General features: G+C 39.0%; 1 protein-coding gene and 1 pseudogene across 1 annotated transcript in view; both read left to right on the top strand.

Annotated features, from left to right (window-relative positions):
- CSNK1G1 (casein kinase 1 gamma 1) overlaps positions 1-22,753 on the top strand; it is a 163,694-nt gene that overhangs the window by 12,874 nt on the left and 128,067 nt on the right. The gene's annotated exons all lie outside the window — the stretch shown is intronic.
- LOC102987539 (60S ribosomal protein L19-like) lies at positions 9,932-11,971 on the top strand (annotated as a pseudogene).

Raw genomic sequence — 22,753 nt, 5'->3', positions numbered from 1 at the left:
GTTGCCTATCTCCACTTCATTTAGTTGTTTTTCTGGGGTTTTATCTTGTTCCTTCATCTGGTACAGAGTCCTCTGCCTTTTCATCTTGTGAATTTTTCTGTGAATGGGATTTTCCTTCCACAGGCTGAAGAATTGTAGTTCTTCTTGCTTCTGCTGTCTACCCTCTGGTGGATAAGGCTATCTAAGAGGCTTGTGCAAGCTTCCTGATGGGAGGGTCTGGTGGGTAGAACTGGGTGTTGCTCTGGTGGGCAGATCTCAGTAAAACTTTTGTCTGCTTGTCTGCTGAAGGGTGAGGCCTGGTTCCCTCCCTGTTGGTTGTTTGGCCTGAGGCGACCCAACACTGGAGCCTACCTGGCTCTTTGGTGTGGCTAATGGTGGACTCTAGGAGGGCTCACACCAAGGAGTACTTCCTAGAACTACAGCTGCCAGTGTCCTTGTCCCCATGGTGAGCCACAGCCACCACTTGCCTCTGCAGGAGAACCTCCAACACTAGCAGGTAGGTCTGTTTCAGTCTCCTATGGGGTCACTGCTCCTTCCCCCGGGTCCCGATGCACACAATTCTTTGTGTGGGCCCTCCAAGAGTGGAGCCTCTGTTTTCCCCAGTCCTGTCAAAGTCCTGCAGTCAAATCCCATTAGTCTTCAAAGTCTGATTCTCTAGGAATTCCTCCTCCCGTTGCTGGACCCCCAGGTTGGGAAGCCTGACGTGGGGCTCAAAACCTTCACTCCAGTGGACTTCTGTGGACTTCTGTGGTATAAGTGTTCTCCAGTTTGTGAGTCTCCCACCCAGTAGTTATGGGATTTGATTTTATTGTGATTGTGCCCCTCCTACTGTCTCATTATGGCTTCTCCTTTGTCTTTGGATGTGGGGTATCTTTTTTGGTGAGTTCCAGTGTCTTCCTGTCGATGATTGTTCAGCAGTTAGTTGTGATCCCGGTGCTCTCTCAAGAGGAAGTGAGTGCATGTCCTTCTATTCTGCCGTTTTGAACCAGTCTCCTAGCTCCCGTCCGTTTATTGCTGAATAATTTTGTATTATATGGATGTAACACAGTTTGTTTATCCCTTCAACTATGGAAGGACATCTTGGTTGCTTCCATTTTTTTGGTGGGGGGTGGGTGGGCATGTGCAGGGTTTTGTGTGTGCAAAAGCTTTCAGCTCCTTTGGGTAAATAATAAGTGTGATTGCTGGGTTGTATGATAAGACTATGTTTAATTTTGTAGGAAACTGTGAAAGTGTCTTTCAGAGTGGTTATGCCAATATGCATTTCCATCACCAATGAATGAGTGTTCCTGTTGCTCTGGGTACTTGCTAGAATTTGATATAGTCAGTTTTTTGTGCTTGAGCCTTTCTAATAGGTGTATTAATTTGTAATTTCCTAATGACATACAGTGTTGAACTGCCTTTTTATATGCTTGTTTGCCATCTATATATATTCTTTGGTGAGATGCCTGTTCAGCTCTTTTTGCCCATTGTTAAATTGTTTCTTATTGTTGGGTTTTAAGTGTTCATTGTATATTTTGGATAGGAATCCTTTATCAGTTATATTTTTGGCAAATATTTTTTTTCCAATCTGTGGCTTGTCTTTTTATTTTTTTAGCAGTGTCTTTAATAGTATGAAAGTTTTTAGTTTTAATAAAGTCCAGCTTTACAAGTTTTTCTTTCATTGAGCATGCTTTTGGTGTTGTATCTATAAACTCATTGCCAAACCCAAGGGCACATAGATTTTCTCCTATGCTATCTTTGAGAATTTTTATAGTTTTGCATTTTACACTGAGTTGTAAGATCCATTTGAGTTTTTGTAGAAGGTTTAAGGACTGTGTCTATATTCATATTATTGCACAAGTATGTCCAGTTGTTTTGGTTTTTAAAAAATTTTATTTATTTATTATTTATTTTGGGCTGCATTGGGTCTTTGTTGCTGTGCACGGGCTTTCTCTAGTTGTGGCGAGAGGGGGCTACTCTTTGTTGCAGTGCATGGGCTTCTCATTGCGGTGGCTTCTGCTGTCGTGGAGCATGGGCTCTAGGCATGCGGGTTCAGCAGTTGCGGCTTGAGCACAGGTATGTGGGATCTTCCCAGACCAGGGATCAAACCCGTGTCCCCTGCCAAAGGGGATTCTTAACCACTGCACCACCAAGGAAGTCCCTGTTCAGTTGTTTTATTAAGATGTTTTCTATTCTAAAAATGTTAATGTGGTATTTTCTAAACGACTTTACTTTTTAGAGCAGTTTTAGGTTCACAGTAAAACTAAGAGTAAGGTACAGAGATTTCCCATATAGCCCCTGTTCCCACACATGCATAGCCTCCCCCATTATCAATATCCCCTACCCAAGTGGTACATTTGTTATAATTGATGAACCTACATGGACACATCATAATTTCCCAAAGTCTGTAGTTTAATTTAGGGTTCATTCTTTGTACTGTATTTACTATGGGTTTGGAAAAATATACCGTAACAATTATTCATCCTTTTAATATACAGAGTATTTTCAATGCCCTAAAAGTCCTCTGTGCTCTGCCAATTTATCCCTCCCTCATGCCCCAACCCTTGAGTATTTTTTTCTTTTTTAGAAACTAAATGTATGAAATAATTCCTGTGTGTAGTTTTGGAAAGAGATTTTTCTAACATTCTGAGATGTAATTGCAAGCATTGTTCAGAGTCTCAAGTTTCCCTTTCAAAAAGATTGATACTAGGTCATTAGGTGTTAATTGACAGGTGCTTTAATTCTTTGAGATATGTAATTGGGCATTAGGAAGTGTAAGCTAAATGTGGTACTGTTCACATGACAGTTGCAAGTGGTAAAGGGGCTTGATAGGAGATCTAAATTCAGGATTTTTGAACTGTCACTAAAGTTAAGGTCCTTTGCCACTTACATTTTATAGTTGTGCAGGTTTCAGCTATACAGATTTCTTGGCTGCCATCTCCAGTATTTGCTTCTTCCTGTTACATTTGTTGAAGGCCATCCAGAAACTTGGGCTGGCAACGTTTGAGTAGGAAGAGATATCATGGGTACTGCTGTAGTTGCATGATATTTCCAGTTTGGATTTAGAGTGGAAGTATCTATTTTAAAAGCAATAAATTGCTGTCCTGAGGCACTGTTTCTCACATAGCCTGAGTAGTAATTGTTAGAATCCTCTTTCAGTTGGCTTTAAAATTGTCCTGTCTGGATTTCTAGGACACTTTCTATTTTCTAAACATGTTAACTTAATTGGTATTGTGACATCCAGATATTCCAGTCATCTATAGTGTGATGCAAAAAATGTTTAATAACTCCAAGTTTGATGGATTTTGTTTGCTTTTTCACCTAGTTAAGTGAAAACGGACATGAGGAACGATGTGTTTGTGTGAAAGCATTTAGGTTTTCCAAAGATAGCTGCTCTCCAAGTCAATCAATACATAAGCTTGCTTTGTCTTTAAGGGGATCCATCTGGTTAATGCTTATGTTTCTTGAGTTTCATAGATTATGGAATCTTAAAGTAAAAGAAAACATGGAAATGGTCTAGTTAGACTTTCTCATTTTACAGCTGAGACTACTTAAGTGCAGAGAGACTAAGAGAGTTGATCTAGATTGTATAGCTAATGAGTCACACTGGAACCCAGGTCTCCTGACATATATAATACACTAATTCGTTCTCTTTAGTTAATGAAGAAATAATGATTGTATAAGATGTAAAATTTCCAGGAAATTTAAGTAGACAATTAAACTTCTACAGTATTAGAATTCAGGTATTTAGTTGAAATCCTGGTTAATTTCTGAAGTGTTGAGTTAGTATTTCTTTAAATACCAGGTGTCACTGGATCTTTAGTTAAGAGCAAATTTGTTATTTTTCACATTCTAGATAGAAATCAGCCAATTCAAAAATAATGAAGATATTATAGCCTATATTTAGCAAGCACATATTTGGCTGTATTAAAATGAATCTTTTTTAAAAAATTAATTTATTTTTGGCTGCATTGGGTCGTCATTGCTGCACATGGGCTTTCTGTAGTTGCGGGGGCTACTCTTCCTTGCGGTGCATGGGCTTCTCATTGTGGTGGCTTCTCTTGGCGTGGAACACAGGCTCTAGGCATGTGGGCTTCAGTAGTTGTGGCACACAGGTTCAGTAGTTGTGGCACACAGGCTTAGTTGCTCCGTGGCATGTGGGATCTTCCCAGACCAGGGATGAAACCCGTGTCCCCTGCATTGGCAGGTAGATTCTTAACCACTGTGCCACCAGGGAAGTCCCTAAAATGAATCTTAATGTAGTTTTTCTTTGCACAGTGGAGGTAATTTGTTAATATTTAATGTCATAAAGCAACTATGGAATTCTGCTTTATGTGGTGGTATATTTATAAAACTAGAGTGGAGTGTTATATAGAACTGAAAGTACAGATTAATTTAATATGCATCTGGTGAATTCAGGGCTTGAAGGATGCACATCTGTTGAGAAAACAAATCATAGAACTATTCAGAGCTTCAGCATCTTTAAATATGTGTGCTTTGATTCTCTTTAACTGTTTTGAAACAGTCTTTAATGGATTTAGAAAAGGCTATTTGCTCTAAGGAAGCAACTCTGAAGCCATTATGATTCTATTAATCATTTTATTATCCTCCACAGCATTTTGATACATTAATATTTTTTTCCAATTTATTTATTGGGGAAGGAAGGAGTTAAATGACTCAGTAACAAAATGAGTTTGTTGCAGAGTATAAAAGGAGTATAGTTTCCTGAATTGGATAGAGTAGAAATACTCAAAGCTTTGAATTCCAATTTGAATCCACAGTTTGTGAGGAAATAAACACTGAGTTCCTACTGTGTATTATCACCATACTAGTACTGTAGTAATATAGAAATTAAAGATGTGATCATTGATCAAGTGTGAGAATGAATTTAAAATGAAAGAGAGTAACAGTTTGATATGTAACTAAGTACAAACTTGATGACATAATCTGGTAACACTGTAGGAATTTAGGGGGAAGAAGATTTAGTGAGCGTTAATAATTCTGATCAGAAGGAGATTGAAGGTAAAGTAGTGGATCTCAACTTTGGCTGCTTATCAGAATCACTTGGGGAAACTTGTCCCAGGATCAGTTGAATCAGAATCTCAAGTGTGGGACATCCACAGTTTTATTTGTTTTGTTTTGTTTTTGGGGGGGTGGGTGGGAGGGGGTGGCTTGCCACAGTTTGCGCGATCTTAGTTCCCTGGCCAGAGACTGGACCTGCGCCCTTGTCCTGACCACTGGACTGCCAGGGAATTCCCCCATCCATAGTTTTTAAAAGCCTTCCCAAGATGATTGTAATGTGCAGGCTTAAAGGATGGTTATGATTTGGGCAAGCAAGAAAGTCTTTTGGGGCAGCAAAGTTAACGCAGGGAGGGAGAATTGGGCACAGCCTGTGAAACTAATGCAAGTCGTATGTACTGGTTAGGGAGTAGGGACAAATAAGATTAAGGAGGCAGAAGGGGGTCATATTTTAAGTAGTACTTCTCACTTCTCAAAATGTGGTTCCTCAGCCAACAGCATCAGAATCACCTGGAAGTTTATTACAAAGCAAATTCTGAGGCTCTGCTCCAGACTTACTGAATTGGAAACTCCAGGGGTGGGTTCTAACAATATGTTTTTAACAAGCAATCCAGATGATTCTGATGTACACTAAAGTTTGAGAACAGCTGTTAACAGAGGATAATGAAAGGCAGAGAATGTTAGATTTGATGTCATAATAAGTACGGACCCGTTGAAGGTTTTTTAAGCTGGGGAGTAACAGGATGTATTTGTATGTACAAGGTAAATCTGTTTATGATGTGCAGAATCCTTTGGACTACTGAAAGAGGAATGAAGGAAGCCAGTTGAGGAGGTGCAGACATAATCTAGTGGATATAATCTAGCAGCAGGGAGGGCCTGTTCTAGGGAAATATTAGTGAAAACACAGAACAGTAATAATAGTGATGGCAGTTTGTTTAGTGTTTATATAACGGGAGTTTGCTAAATGCTTTGTATACATTATCTCATTCTCACAGCAAGCCACTGAGGTGTGGCTGTTATTCCCATTATACAGACCAGAAGTGAGGCAAAGAAAGGAAGGTTACCTCCAACTTTCACACTGTTGATAAGTGGGAGACACAGATGTCAAGCTCAAGTACTTCTACCTCAAAAGTCTCTTGAAGAAACAGCTCATAGTAACTAGAGACCAAGAGATAAGGAAGACTCAAAAGTTTCAGCCCTAGGTGACAGATAGCAAGGGGAAAGTGACTGTCAAAAGGGAAATAGTGCTTACATTGGGTACCAGGGCAAGTAATTTAGCCCATTTGAAACTATATTGTAAAAGTGATTTTGAGAAGTAATCAATGGAAATTTTTGTATTGTACTTTTTAGGTAAAAAGTTTAAAGTAACTTGGGATAGCTGAGTTTCTGAGTTTTGTTTGGCCTTTTTGCTCATGGTGAGTGAGTTTAAAACCTCATCCATCTTTTAAAAAATATCTTTTAGATTTTAGAGTAAATAAGTCTTTGAGTCAATTATGCCTGAGAAGCTTTCTGTAATACCACTCTTCCCTCTCTAGAGAGATATTGTGATTTAGAAAAAGGTCAGGAACATCTTAAGACAGTTTAAGAAATATTTAAGTGCTATTTTGTTTTAGTTGGGAAGCAGTAAATAGTAAAATAACGTTTGGGTAATTGTTTTTTTTTTTTTTTTTTTTTTTTTTTTTTTTTTTGGTACACTGTTGTGGCCTCTCCCGTTGCGGAGCACAGGCTCCGGAAGCGCAGGCTCAGCGGCCATGGCTCACGGGCCTAGCCGCTCCGCGGCATGTGGGATCCTCCCAGACCGGGGCACGAACCCGTGCCCCCTGCATCGGCAGGTGGACTCTCAACCACTGCGCCACCAGGGAAGCCCTGGGTAATTGTTTTCATAAGATGTTATCAGTTCTGTTCTAGCACCCTCTTATTCATTGAGATAAAATTGACATAATATAAAATCAGCCATTTTAAAGCGCACAATTTGGTGGCATTTGCTACGTTGACAGTATTGTGCAACCATAACCTTTATCTAGTTTCAAAACATTTCATCATCCCCAAATGAAAAGTCCCAAACCTGTTAAGCAGTTACTCCCTGTTCCTCTCTCGCCACAGCTTCTGGTAAACACTAATCTGCTTTCTATCTCTATGGATTTACCTATTTTGGATATTTCATACAATTGGAATCATGTAATATGTGACCTTTTGTGTCTGCTTCTTTCACTTTAGCATAACATTTTCTAGGTCCATCCATGATGTAGATATATCAACACTTCATTTCTTTTTATGGCTGACTGATATTCCATTGTATGGGTATACCACATTGTTTATTCATTCATCAGTTTATGGACATTTTTGGTTGTTTCTACCTTTTGGTTATTATGAATAGTTCTCCTATGAATGTTGAGATACAAGTTTTTGTATGAATACCTGTTTTCATTTCTTTGGGATATGTACCTAGGAATGGAATTGCTGGGTCATATGGTAATCCTACTTTTTATTTTTTGAGGAACCACCACCTGTTTTACAGTGACTGCACCATTTTACATTCTCACCAACAATGTCCAAGGGTTTTAATTTCTCTGTATCCTCCGAAATTTGTTATTTATTTATTTACTTATTTATTTAGGCCTCGCTGCTCAGCTTGCAGGATCTTAGCTCCCTGACTAGGGATTGAACCTGGGGCCATGTTGAACTGCCAGGGAATTCCCTATTTATTTGTTTATTATTTTTTAATTTTCATTTTTTGGCTGTGCTGCAGCAATCGGGGATCTTAGTTCCCTCACAGGGATCTAACCCGTGCCCCCTGCAGTGGAAGCACGGAGTTTTAACCACTGGACCACCGGGGAAGTCCCCCCTATTTAGTTTTTAATTATAGCCATCCTAGTGGGTATAAGTGATATCTCATTATGATTTTTTTTTTTTTTTTTTTTTTGTGGTATGCGGGCCTCCCTCTGCTGCGGCCTCTCCCGTTGCGGAGCACAGGCTCCGGATGCGCAGGCTCAGCGGCCATGGCTCACGGGCCCAGCCGCTCCGCGGCATGTGGGATCCTCCCAGACCGGGGCGCGAACCCGGTTCCCCTGCATCGGCAGGTGGACGCGCAACCACTGCGCCACCAGGGAAGCCCCTCATTATGATTTTTTAAAAATAAATTTATTTATTTTTATTTTTGGCTGCGTTGGGTCTTCGTTGATGAACATGGGCTTTCTCTAGTTGCGGCCAGCGGGGGCTACTCTTTGTTGTGGTGCGTGGGCTTCTCATTGAGTGCCTTCTCTTGTTATGGAGCACAGGCTCTAGGCATGCAGGCTTCAGGAGTTGTGGCACTCGGGCTCAGTAGTTGTGGCTCGTGGGCTCTAGAGCTCAGGCTTGGTAGTTGAGGCGCATGGGCTTAGTTGCTCTGCGGCATGTGGGATCTTCCAGGAGCAGGGCTCGAACCCGTGTCCCCTGCATTGGCAGATGGATTCTTAACCACTGCGGCACCAGGGAAGCCCTCTCATTATGATTTTGATTTGCATTTCCCTAATGGCTAATGATGTTGAGTGTATTTTCTAGTGCCTGTTGGACATTTGTGTATCTTTTTTGGTGAAATGTCTATGCAAGTCCTTTGCCAATTTTTTTTTTGTTGTTGAGAGTTTCCATTTTATTTGTTTATGATTGGTCAGATTTCACATTTTAAGTAATTATTCATTACTTAAATTATTCATTAAATGGAACTCTCCTCCTCGATCTGTCATATTTCCTAAGTGATTAGTGCACAGATTCACATAATGGTTCCTTCTCTACCTTTCCTTGCTTTAAAGAAAAATTGTAGTAAAATATGTGTAACATGAATTTCCCCATTTTAACCATTTTTAAGTGTACAGTTCTATGACATTAAGTACATTTACATTGTTGTGCAACCATCACCACTATCTCCAAACTTTTCTATTTTCCCTAACTGAAACGATGTTGAACACGTTTGAAACATCCGTTCAGGTCCTTGCTTTCACTTCTTTTGGGTACATATCCAGAAGTGGAATTGCAGGATCAAATGGTAATTCTATGTTTAGCTGTTTTTCTTTTTCTTTTTTAAAATTTATTTGGCTACATTGGGTCTTAGTTGTGGCACATGGGATCTTCGTTGTGGCATGCAGGATCTTTCATTGTGGCGTGCAGTCTTCTCTAGTTGTAGCGCGCGGGCTTCTCTAGTTGTGGCGTGTGGGTTCTAGGGCACTGGGCTCAGTTGGCATGTGAGATCTTAGTTCCTTGATCAGGGATTGAACCCAAGTCCCCTGCGTTGGAAGGTGGATTCTTAACCACTGGACCACCAAGGAAGTCCCTATGTTTAGTTCTTTTGAGGAATCTACCTACTGTTTTCTACAACTGCTGAGGTTTTTCTTTTTTTTTGGCCATGCCATGCCGCTTGCAGGATCTTAGTTCCCTGACCAGGGATCGAACCCATGCCCTAGGCAGTGAAAGTGCAGAGTACTAACCACTGGACCACCAGGGAATTCCCTGAGTTGTTTTAAATACATTCCTATAAGCAGTGCATAAGCAGGATTCCAGTTTCTCCACATCCTCACCAACACTTATTTTCCATTTTTTTGATTATAGCCATGGGCTTCCCTGGTGGTGCAGTGGTTGAGAGTCCTCCTGCCAATGCAGGGGACACGGGTTCGTGCCCCGGTCTGGGAAGATCCCACATGCCACGGAGCGGCTGGGCCCGTGAGCCATGGCCGCTGAGCCTGCGCATCCAGAGCCTGTGCTCCGCAACGGGAGAGGCCACAACAGTGAGAGGCCCGCGTACTGCAAAAAAAAAAAAAAAACCCTCACAAAGCATATGAGGAAATGGTCACCATGAGCAAAACAAAATACCAAAATCAGACTCACAAATATTTCAGGTATTATCTTACTGGGTACTGAATATAAAAATAAATGTGCTGGGACTTCCCTGGTGGTCCAGTGGTAAAGAATCCATCTTCCAATTCAGGGGACGTGGGTTCGATCCTTGATCAGGGAACTAAGATCCCACATGCTGCGAGGCAACTAAGCCCGTGTGCCACAACTACTGAGCCTGCGTGCCTCAACTAGAGAGAGAAAACGTGCATGCCACAACTAGAGAGAAGCCCATGGCGCCGCAACGAAAGATCTCGCATGCCGCAACGAAGACCCAACACAGCCCAAAATTAAGAAAAAATTAACTAATTAATTAAAAACAAATAAATAAATGTGCTTTCCTTTTGCCACTGTGGCCGCAGCCATGAGTATGCTCAGGTTTCAGAAGAGGTTTGCCTCCAGTGTCCTCTGCTGTGGCAAAAAGGAGGTCTGGTTGGACCCCAATGAGACTAATGAAATTGGCAATGCCAACTCCCGTCAGCAGATCCGGAAGCTGATCAAAGATGAGCTGATCATCCAGAAGCCTGTGACTGTCCCTCACAGGGCTTGATGCTGGAAAAACACCTTGGCCCGCCAAAGGGCAGGCATATGGGCATCGGTAAGCGAAAGGGTACTGCCAATGCTTGAATGCCCGAGAAGGTAACCTGGATGAGGAGGATGAGAATTCTGCACTGGCTGCTCAAAAGATACCGTGACTCTAAGAAGATTGATCGCCACATGTATCACAGCCTGTACATGAAAGTGTAGGGTAACATGTTTAAAAACACGCGGATTCTCATGGAACATATCCACAAGCTGAAGGCAGACAAAGCTTGCCAGAAACTTCTGGCAGACCAGGCTGAGGCTTGAGGTTTAAGATCAAGGAAGCACTGCAAGCACTGTGAAGAGTGGCTTCAGGCCAAGAAGGAGGAAATCATCAAGACTCTGTCCAGGGAATTCCCTGGCGGTCCAGGGGTTAAGACTCCATGCTGCCAATGCAGGGAGTGCGGTTCAATCCCTGGTGGGGGAACTAAGATCCCACATGCCAAGCAGTGTGGCCAAAAAAAAGACTCTGTCCAAGGAGGAAGAGACCAAGAAATAAAGTTCTCTCACTTTTCTTTGTACATAGTGGCCTTGGCAATTACATAGATCACTCATTCAATAAAAAACAAGCCTTTATCTGCCTACCCTCCAGCCAAATGTGCTTAATATATCTGAAGAAACAAATGGGAGAAACGAAAGTATGACTCAGGAACAAGGAATTGTCCAAAATAATTAGAATCTAGAAATAAAAAGTTAAATAATTAAAATCATAAATTGAAGGGCAGGTTTAACAGCATATTGGCTTGTAAAGAGAATTAGTGAAGTGGAAGATAGATCTGAAGAAATAATTAGGAATGCTGTACAGGGAGAGAAAAGAGGTAGAAAATATCAGTAAGACACAGGAGAAGGACTGAAAAGGTCTGAAGTACACCTGTGATAAGCTGAATAATGGCCCCCCTAAAGGCATAGAACATATTCAAGTTTCATAAATATTCTGTGAGAGCTTGGAAAGAATGTGCGTTTTCTAGTTTGTTGAGGGCAGTGGTAATTAAGAGAGGAGAAGAGCCTCAGAAATTGAGAACTGTCAGTGGTTTAACATTAGCATACATAGCCTTGTGCAGTTTGACCTTTGACAGCTGTCAGCAGGCAGTACTGTCCCTTCATGTTTCCTTTGCTTTAACCTTAATAAACTCATTACAACTCCCTCATCAGACTAGATCAGTGGTTCTAAAACTTTAGAGTATATCAGAATCATCTAGACGGTTTGTAAAAACACAGCTTGCTGGGCCCTCCCTCCAGAATTTCTAATTTAGTGCAACTGGGTGGGGCTTCAAATGTTCTATTTTTAACAAATTCCCAGGTGATGTTGATGCTACTGACCTAAGGATCATGCTTTGAGGACCACTGTAGAGACTACGTTATCTTGACTCCGATCCTTTGTACCTGCTATTTTTTTTCCTGTAACTATCAATACTTTTCTTTCCCATCTTATGCTTTTTTTCAGCAGCCCCCCAGTTTAAATCTCTGTCTTCTTGGAAGTATTTTTAACCACCAAATTGTTAGATGTCTCTTGTCTATGCTTCCTTATACTCACAAATACCTTTTGCACATCTGTAAGAATCCTAATCATGCTCTTTTTTTTTTTTTTTTTTTTTGCGGTACGCGGGCCTCTCACTGTTTGTGCCTCTCCCGACCCTTGGCAACCACTACCCTGTTTTCATTTCTAAAATTTTGTCATTTCAAAATGTTGCGGTACACGGGCCTCTCACTGTTGTGGCCTCTCCCGTTGCGGAGCACAGGCTCCGGATGCGCAGGCTCAGCGGCCATGGCTCACGGGCCCAGCCGCTCTGCGGCATGTGGGATCTTCCCGGACCGGGGCACGAACCCGTGTCCCCTGCATCGGCAGGCGGATTCTCAACCACTGCGCCACCAGGGAAGCCCTAATCATGCTCTTTTAAAAGCATTAAAAGTTATGTTTTGTGTTTGTATCCCCAGAGTCTTTGTACCTGGTATATAAAAAGCAGTCAATAAATACTTGTTAATAAATAAATGGGCTCTTGCCATCCATATTTTGATTGTGTTTTGTAGGAAGAAACAATTATGGAAATTTATCTAAGACTTTGTATAACACAGTGTTTAAAAAAATTGTACATTGTATATTCAGAAATATAGGTTAAATACACTTTGGGAAGGTAACCTGAGTTTGGAAAGGTTCCTTTTGTCTTCCTGCCATTTCATGTCATTTGCTGGAACATAAGGGTACAGTAATAAAGATGGTGAAATGAGAAATGGACTGTTGCAATGGATTTAATAAGGACAAAATAAAGAATTAGGCCAGTGGTTTTTCCTTAATTCATTGTATCAATCTGAAAGCAGAATTACTAGGATATATTGTATGTTAGTAAGGGATTTGACTGTACAATTGTGGGAGCTGGTCAAACAGTCTGTAAAGCTTTGAGACTGTTGCTAGAGCTTGAAGTTCACAGGCAGGTAGTTGGTAAGAGAAGATGAGAAGTTGGAAGCCATGTGCACAAGCTAGAACTGACAAAGGCAGACTAGAATGCTTATCAGTTGGCACTGCCTTCAAGTTTGCTGATGTAGTTATCCTGCAGGAGAAGCTAGGCATTCTTAAGGAGCTAACACGTACTTGGCCCAAGAGAAAGAGAAGCTGAAGATGGATCCAAAGGAAGGTGGAGTCATTGTAGACCTGGGCTGCTTCCATACACCAACGGAGTGAGCTAGCAGATAAGTGACAAGATGTGTGAAAGCAATAAAAGCACCTAGCCCGGCCTTCTGAGTGTAAAAACCAAAATGTCTGCTGCTTCACTTCCACTCTCCAGATCTTGGATGAAAATGTCTTTTGTGGCTCAACCACTAGGGAAGAGAAAAAGGGAAAAGTTTCTGAGAAAACTTTTTTTCCTAGGTAAGTTGACACATTACAGAAGCCATCACACACTTTAGAGATATATATATATACACTAAGTAACATTTTCAGTACTTTTCTATCCCAGTGATTTTCTAACTTCAGTGCAAAAGAATCATCTGGGCAGCTTATTAAAATGCAGACCTATGAGCCTTGCACCAAGATTCTAAATTAAGTGGATCAAGATTTGGGGGCCAAAAATATTTGTTTTTATAAAGAATAGCAAAGGTGTGGAATTTTTGAACCACACTTAGAAAAATGTTGTTAGCAAATATTAGAGTAATGATTCTCTAGCTGCATATTTAAAAAATACCAGGATATTTTATTAAAACCTTATTAAATCAGGATATCAAGAGGCATGGGTTCTGGTTTTGTGTAGTTTTATATTTTACTAGCGATTCTGCTGTGCAGCCACAACTGAGAACCACTGTTTTGTAGCAATAAAGAGTTCAAAGAAAATACTCAAATAAAAAGGGTAGGGACCTAGTAAGTGGGTTTGAGATTGGTCTGTATTTGTTTTGCGTAGTGATGTTTAATGAATTAGTGAAGACTGTATTTGATCAAGATATCCTTTCCTCCATAGTCACACTTGATTCTAGATATAAACTAGATTATACTAGCTGTAGCAGCAGCTCTTGGAGAATGGAGTCTGGGGGCTTACCATATTCTGTTGTCTAATCCTCTTCAATGATATTGGTGTGAATTAACAAAAATAGATGAGTACAGCTAGAAGTCTGAGTTAGACTTTGTCCTATTCAATCCTGTTTTCTTTCAAAACTAGGAAAATATGTCAGAGTCTTGCTGACACAAACGGATCCTGTGCTATGGATATTTCAGCCTTCTAACCTTTATTCAACTTCAAGTTTTAGATGCTGTAGGCTTAATCTTAATTAACAGGTCTGATTTTAATAGCAGTGCAAGTACAAAGTGGAAATTAAGATTAGTTAACCTGTTAATCAGTTTACAGATTTACACTACTAATTTAATTTCACATACTGGTTTTCAGTAAACTATGTAATCGTATTCAGAATTGCTATAGAGATTTTCTTTGAAATATGCATAGATACTCTACTCTGTGACCGTTAAAAAGAAAAAAATGAAATATACTGACAGGAAACAAGTCCAAGGTATATTAAGTTACCAAAAACAAAAAAAAGCCAAAGCTCTGAAACTTTTGGTTTGTATAGTAATTTTTTAAAAAAATATTTATTTATTTATTTGGTTGCATTGGGTCTTAGTTGCGGCAGGCGGGCTCCTTAGTTGTGGCCCGTGGGCTCCTTAGTTGCGGCTCGCTGGCTTCTTAGTTGTGGCACGTGAGCTCCTTGGTTGCGGCAGGTGGGCTCCTTAGTTGTGGCTCACTCCTTGGTTGCGGCAGATGGGCTCCTTAGTTGTGGCTTGCCGGCTCCTTAGTTGTGGCATGCAAACTCTTAGTTGCAGCATGCATGTGGGATCTAGTTCCTGGACGAATGATCGAACCCAGGCCCCCTACATTGGGAGCGTGGAGTCTTAACCACTGCACCACCAGGGAAGTCCCTGCTTTGTGTAGTATTATCCCATTTCCTTTCTTTCTCTCTTTCTTTCTTTCTTTCCTTCTTTCTCTCTCTCTCTCTCTCCCTCCCCCTCCCTCCCTCCCTTCCTTCCTTCCTTCCTTCTTTCTCCCCTCCCCTCCCCTCCCCTTCCTTGCTGTATGGCATGTAGGATCTTAATTACCCGACCAGGGATGGAACCTGCACCCCCTGCAATGGAAACACGGAGTCTTAACCACTGAATCGCCAGGGAAGTCCCTCCCATTCTTTATTTCACTTCAAAAACTGTACATTTTAAACAATGTTATATGGTTAATTGATTTTTAACAAGGGTACTGAGACCATTCGATGGGGAAAGGACTATCTTTTCAACAAATGATGATGGGAAAACTGGATATACATACACAAAAGAATGAAGTTGAACCCTTACTTACACTATACACAAAAATTAAAAATGGATCAAAGACCTAAAGTTGAGAGCTAAAACTATAAAACTCTTAGAAGAGTGCATTGAGGAAAAGCTTCATGATATTGGATTTGGCAACAATTTTATAGATACGACATTAATAAGCAACAAAAGAAAAAACATAAATTGGGCTTCATCAAAATTAAGAACTTTGTGCATCAATGGATACTGTCAAGTAAGTGAAAAGATGACCTACAAAATGGGAAAAAGAAGTTGCAAGTCATATATCTGATAAGCGGTTCATATGTAGAATATTTATATAACTCCTAAAACTCAACAGCAACCAAAAATCCCAATTCAAAAATGAGTAAAGAACTTGAATAGACATTTCTCCATAGAAGATACACAAATAAGCACATGAAAAGATGCTCAAAATTGTTAGTCATTAGGGAAATGTAAATTAAAACCACAGTGAGATACTTCATAACCCATTAGTATGGCTGTTATCAAAAAAACAAAATAACAAGTGTTTGGTGAGGATGTGAAGAAATTGGAAACCTTCTGCATTGTTGGTAGGAATATAAAATAGTATAGCTGCTGTGGAAAACAGTTTGGTGGTTTCTCAAACAGTTCAAAATAGAACTACCATATGACCCAGTAATTCACTCCTAGGTGTATATCCAGAAGAATTGACATCAGTGTCTTGAACAGATATTTGTACATTAATGTTCATAGCAGCGTTAGTCATAGTAGCCAAATGGTGGAAGCAAACCAAGTAAGTGTTCATTGACAGATAAATGGATAAACAAAAGTGTTATATACATGAAATGGAATATTATTTAGTCTTAAAAAGGAAGGAAACTCTGACACATACTATAACATGGATGGACCTTGAAAACATTATGCTTTGTGAAATAAGTCAGACACAGAAGGACAAATATTGTATGATTCCACTTCTGTGAGGTACCTTGGATGGGCAAATTCATAGAGACCGAAGGTGGAATGGAGGTTACCAGTGGTTGATGATGGGGGCGGATGGGGGGAGTAGGAGGAGGGGGGATTATTGTTTAATGGATACTGAGTTTATGTTGCGGGTGATAAAAAAGTTTTGGATATAGATAGGATGATGGCAACACAACATTGTGAATGTATTCAATGCCTATGAGTTGTATATTTACATATGGTTTAAATGGTATTATGTTTATTTTGCTACAATAAAAAGCAAACAAAAATGTTAGTACATGATTGGAAAGAACTTAACAGAAATCTTTGGTGGTGAGGTATCACTTTTTTGTATAACATTTTTCTGTGAGTTCTGATTATAGAAACACATGCTTATTAGAAAAAATAATCAGAAAACAGCAAGTATATAACAAAGATGTGTGTGTGTGTATATGTGTGTGTGTATGTGTGTGTGTGTGTATGTATAGGAAAATTTTGTCTAGTATATCCAAGTTGTATGGATTGTTGATCATCTCCCCAATTAAAATTTTTGGGTGACTTGACTAGATGATTTTCCATAGGACAGGAGTCAGTTAAGTACCCTCACTAACAAGTTCATTGGTTATAGATATTTTCTAGTTTGTTATATCTGTATCAAGTATTCTTAAGCTTCTGTTTTCATCTTGAAAAATTATTTTTAAAATGTATCAATTAAGGCATATGTGCCATATCCAATACCTAATAGTCAGCTATTTAGTAGAGTTTTGTGTAGGAATATCTTTGTAAGTCAGAGATCGTGAGGCAACATGCTTTACACCTTTTTTTTGGCACGTCCGCAAAATGAAGAGGATAGCCTTGGTCATTCAGTTTCCGCAGTATCTGTTCTGCTTAAGCCATTCTGGTATTCTTTCCTCAACTAAACCTGAAAAGAAATTTTGTTTTTAGTCTCATCTTTTATCTGATATCTTCTGTTCTGTTGAAAGTATTTATGGCTGTTTAGTTCAAGATACGGTTTTAAATGAGGGAAATATGATAATTTCCATCGCAGTTGAACAGATCTTTTTGTTCAAGTACAGACTGTCTTACTCTTTTTGTTATAAGTACAGACTACAACACATATCCCGACTAGCTTCTGCATGCTCCTTGACACTGACCATAAGGAGAACTGGACCACTCTTTCTTAGACCCTGGATAAATCCTATTCAAAGTATAATTTCCTATAAATGTAGAGTTTTTATAAAGGAAGAAGTTCAGATTATTAGCTCTTGCCCCAAGAAGCATAGGAAAAGATGAGGCAGCATTTATATGAATAATAATAATAATTTCACCTATTTTAAACTGTGTGTGTAAGAAGTTTTAAGTTACTATTACAGTGACATGTAAGCATTGTTCTTAATTTAATGTGGTCATTGAGTGAGGGACATAATTATTTTAATTAATTATTCATCAGTCAGAAAAAGTAGTATTTTCATAAGACCCTTGCATGTCTTCTGAAAGCATCATAGATCAAAAATTCAAAATTTCTGTGAAACTTTGCTTGTCACTAGCTATTTTTCCCTGGGAAATTAATTATCTAATTAATTTTCCCTTTGATTTCCTGTGATAGAGGGATGACCTGTCTTGTGATGGGAGAAGGGACTAAAAGGAGGGAATTAAACCAATGATTGATTTATTGTTTTAGCTGTTCAAATAGCTAGGTTGTATAAATTCTGAAGCTCATAATTTCATATAATGTTTTTCCTTTAAAACTCTTATAACACAGATTAGTAAAAGTTCAATCCATTAGAACAGAGAAAGCCTAGAATGTCTGGATTTAGGCAGCAGGATTGACTTCTGTTTAATTGAAGATTATGAAGAACTTCTAAACTTTTAAAAACTTGTTTTATTTTGAACATTTACTATGCTTAAAGTACTGTGGGGCATGATGAAGAAGAAACGGGTTTTTGCTCTTAAGAGGCTTACAGTATATTAGGGTAACTAGACTTGTATTATGGTCGTTCCTTTTTTCTTGATCATTTAAAAATACAAAACTGATATCCTTAATATTGTAGGGAATAGAATGGGCTCTTTCTATGTCAATAGAACCTGTGGCTATTATAAATGTTTTACTCTCTATAAAAAGCATATTCAGATAAGTATTGAGTGCAGGTTGCATTTATGCTGATTCCAGTAGACTTCCTGGCCTTAAATAAGAAAGAAAGGAAGAAAAAAAGGACATGCATAGAGTGTTGTTGATGGATTTTGTGTTAAGTTGTGATTTTTGTTGTTTTATAATTTCTTTGTAATTAGAATAGTGAAATGGAAGGAAAGGATCTAGTAAATTGAGGGTACTTACTAAGTAAATTTCAGTTAATTGGAAGCAGTCAATTCAGTTAAACATTTATTCATTCTACTCTGTTTTGGCACAGTGCTTGACACTACAGGTACGTAAGACAGCAGTTCCTGGTTCCATAGAGTTCCACAGTCTAGTTTAGTAGACAGGTAAAAAAATAGCCACAATTAATTGGTGTAGCAACAGATGAATGTATGAACTAAGGATATTATTATTCATTTATGTGTCATAAACTTACTGAGCAACTACTATGTGTTGAGCTCAGTGTTGGCACTGTGAGTACAATGACAAACAAGAAAGATTTGCTCCTCTATTGAAGGAGCTTACAGGCAGGTTTTAAGTAGGTTTTATTCTGTCCCTATCCTTAAGGTTTTGAAATGAAGGAAGTAAAACAAGACAGGAGACAGCAGGAGTAAGTTGACTCTACACTGGAAGAACTCAAATCAGAATGTAGTTTGTGTGACAATCTAATATTCCCTTGATCAACTGAAAAGGTTGAAATTCTCATTTCTCCCATCAATATTGGAGGGACTCTACTACTTAGCTTGTGATAGGGTGTTTTTTATAATGTAATAATTAGATGAAAAATTACTTTAAAGCTTAAAAATTCAACCACGAAGTAAATATTTATGGAGGAAACATACTAGCTCTTTGGAAGGTAGATAGGGGTGAGGCAGTCAATGGAAAGAACTCAATCCGTTCATTATTTGGGACTGTCATCAAGGCTGCCTATTGGTGTTCTGTAGCCTCTTATGCTGATTGTTCCTGTGGTACTAAACTGCACTTATCAAAGCCTTTAATTTTAAAAAATAAATAAATAATTGTAAGAAAAATGACGATTCAGGACCTTGTGACTCTTTATGCCAATGAGAAGTGTTTGTGGCTCTTCATTACTGGCTTCATTGTATTAGTATTTATGTTTCTTGAATAGAAAAGAAAAGCTAATCTGCGCAGTGAAAATTATTATGTTTTTGTTTTTTAGCATAACTTGGCTTGAAAAAAGTTTTAGTGTGATAGAAAAAGAAAATCCTTTCACTAGATACTGAAAGATATTTTTTCTATTAGCCTCCACCTGTTTATACTTCTCATACAGGGTGTGTTTTAAAATAGTAGTAGATAGAAATATTTGAAACAAATGTTTGTTTTCTTTGTAGACTGTCTTAACAAAGCAATTCTTGTAAAATAAGTCAATAATCTAAACCTCTGTATTAACACTTCTGGAAGTATCGTTAGGAAAATCACAGAGGGAAATAATATTGTGATCTCTAGGTTTACCTTAAGTTAGAGAAAACCAGGTAATTGTAGGAATGAGCTTTTTGGTAAGTATAATGCTGTCATCTGTTACAGTAGATAAAAGATTTCAGTAGCTCAGCCCTTGTTGATATCATTGCCTTAGTTTTAAGTTAAAAGTGTCTCTTTCCAGCTACTCAAATGAGATGCTCTTAGAAAATAGTACTCCTTGTGTTTTACTCCTGAGATGTACATGCTAGGATTTCTTTATTTCTTCTTCCTAAGTAACTTTAACTCATGTTTAAGCTGAGTATATAATCTCTAAAAATAAAGATGAATTTCCTGGTCCTATAATAGCTATTATATTTATTTTTTTATGTAAATATATATTATTTATTTATCTTTGGCTGCGTTGGGTTTTCTTTGCTGCGCGTGGGCTTTCTCTAGTCATGGCAAGTGGGGGCTACTCTCATTGCAGTGTGTGGGCTACTCTCATTGCAGTGTGTGGGCTTCTCTTTGCATTGGCTTCTCTTGTTGTGGAGCACGGGCTCTAGGCATGTGGGCTTCAGTAGTTGTGGCACACGGGCTCAGTAGTTGTGGCTCGCAGACTCTAGAGCTCAGGCTCAGTAGTTGTGGCTCACGGGCTTAGTTGCCCCGTGGCATGTGGGACCTTCCTGGGCCAGGGCTCGAACCCGTGTCCCCTGCATTGGCAGGTGGATTCTTAACCACTGCACCACCAGGGAAGTCCTATATTAAGATTTAAAAGTTTGGTAAATTAGTATAAGTTGTGTTTATCAGATGAACTGATTTTAATGCGTATAAGTCAACATGTTTATCAGTTGATAAGTTTTACATGTTTTCAAAATTAAGCATAAAAGTATAATCTTTTTTATGACATTAAAAGTACTTTCCTTTTGCAATCTGTATCTTAAAACACAGTAAAATTAACTGAAAACCAAGGTGCAGATGTTTTCTTTCATGTGAATGAGGTGAGGTGTGATGTGATATGATGAGATATGATATGGTGTGGGTGAGAGCTTTGGAATCAGGCAAATCTGAGTTTAAGTTCTCTCTCTGCCATTTACTTCTTTTTTTTAATAGAATTATAGTTGATTTACAAAGTTGTGTTACTTTCAAGTGTACAGCAAAGTGATTCAGTTATATATGTATATTCTTTTTCAGATTCTTTCCCATTACAGGTTATTACAAGATATTGTTTTGTTTTGTTTTTATTTTTTGGCCATGCCACATGGCATGTGGGATCTTAGTTCCCCAACCAGGGACCAAACCCATGCCCCCTGCATTAGAAGTGTGGAGTCTTAACCACTGGACCACCAGGAAAGTCCCAGGTTATTACAAGATATTGAAATTAGTTCCCTGTGCTATACAGTAGGTCCTTGTTGTTTATCTATTTTATATACAGTAGTGTGTCTGTTTATCCCAAACTCCTAAATTATCCCTCCCCCCTCTTTCTCCTTTGGTAACTGTAAGTTTGTTTTCTGTGTCTGTGAGTCTATTTCTGTGTTGTAAATAAGTTCGTTTGTATCTTTTTTTAGATTCCACGTGTGAGTGATATATGATATTTGTCTTCCTCCGTCTAGCTTACTTCACTTAGTATGACAATCTCTAGGTCTAGCCATGCTGGTGCAAGTGGCATTATTTCATTCTTTTTCATGGCTGTGTAATATTCCTGTGTGTGTGTGTTTGTGTGTGTGTGTGTGTGTGTGTGTGTGTGTGTACATATATCATGTCTTCTTCATCCATTCATCTGTTGATGGACATTTAGGTTGCTTCCATGTCTTGACTGTTGTAAATAGTGCTGCTGTAACAGTGGGGTGTATGTATCTTTTCGAATTAGAGTTTTTGTCTTTTCCAGATATATGCCCAGGAGTAAGATTGGTGGATCATATGGTAACTCTTAGTTTTTTAAGGAACCTCCATACTGTCCTCCATAGTGGTGGCACCAATTTACATTCCCACCAACAGTGTAGGCGGGTTCCCTTTTCTCCATACCGTCTCCAACATTTATTATTTGTAGGCTTTTTTTTTTTTTTTTCGGCTTCACTCCACAGCTTGTGGGATCCTAGTTACCTGACCAGGGATTGAACTCAGGCCCTCCGCCGTGGTTGGAATTCCCATATTATTTGTAGACTTTTTGATGATGGCAATTCTGACTGGTGTGAAGTGATACCTCATTGTAGTTTTGATTTGCATTTCTCTAATAATTAGTGATATCGAACATCTTTTCATGTGCCTCTTGGCCATCTGTATGTCTTCTTTGGAAAAATGTCTATTTAGGTCTTTCTTTGCCATTTCTTAGCTGTAGTAGTGTTAGGCAAATTAGTTAACATCTCTAAACTTTATTTCTCCCATGCATAAAGTGAGAATAATAATACCTATCCCACAGGATAGTTGTTAAATATGATAACCCAGGTGAAGTGTCTTGTATAGTACCTAGTATGCAGTAGGCAGTCAAAAGATGCTCTTATTACTGTAAAAAATTCAGAGCTATGAACTAAACCCTAAAGTTATGATAGTTAAAGGTAGCTGTAATTATGGAGCTTTAGAAACCTTTATTTAAAGTAGTTGTGAGTCTAGTGCTCCCTACTGTTAATTAATTTTTCATACAAATGGTTAGATAATCTTCTGTGATTTTAGGACTGTAGAGATTTTCTTGGTCCGAGGTAACCCACCTCGGTAATGTGAGAATAATGTAATGCTAATAGCTGTCAAGTTGTGTGAGTTGTCTTTTAGGCTTGAACTCCCCACTTTGACCTCCTCCAGTTAATGGAATTCCGTTATCTTTCCTTACTGAAAATAATGAAAGATGAAGCTTAAGGCTAAACATATACAATTGTAGAATTCAAATAGAAGCCTCTTGTGCTGCTTCTGAGTTATATAATGTAACTAGAGCCATATCCCAGTGAAGGTAAAATATTATTTTATTTATTTATTATTATTTTTTTGTGGTACGGGGGCCTCTCACTGTTGTGGCCTCTCCCGTTGCGGAG

Source organism: Physeter macrocephalus, chromosome 11, assembly GCF_002837175.3.
Source record: "Physeter macrocephalus isolate SW-GA chromosome 11, ASM283717v5, whole genome shotgun sequence".
Classification (NCBI taxonomy): domain Eukaryota; kingdom Metazoa; phylum Chordata; class Mammalia; order Artiodactyla; family Physeteridae; genus Physeter; species Physeter macrocephalus.
Note: the sequence above shows the minus strand (reverse complement) of the source record. Positions and strands in the feature narration are given on the sequence as shown.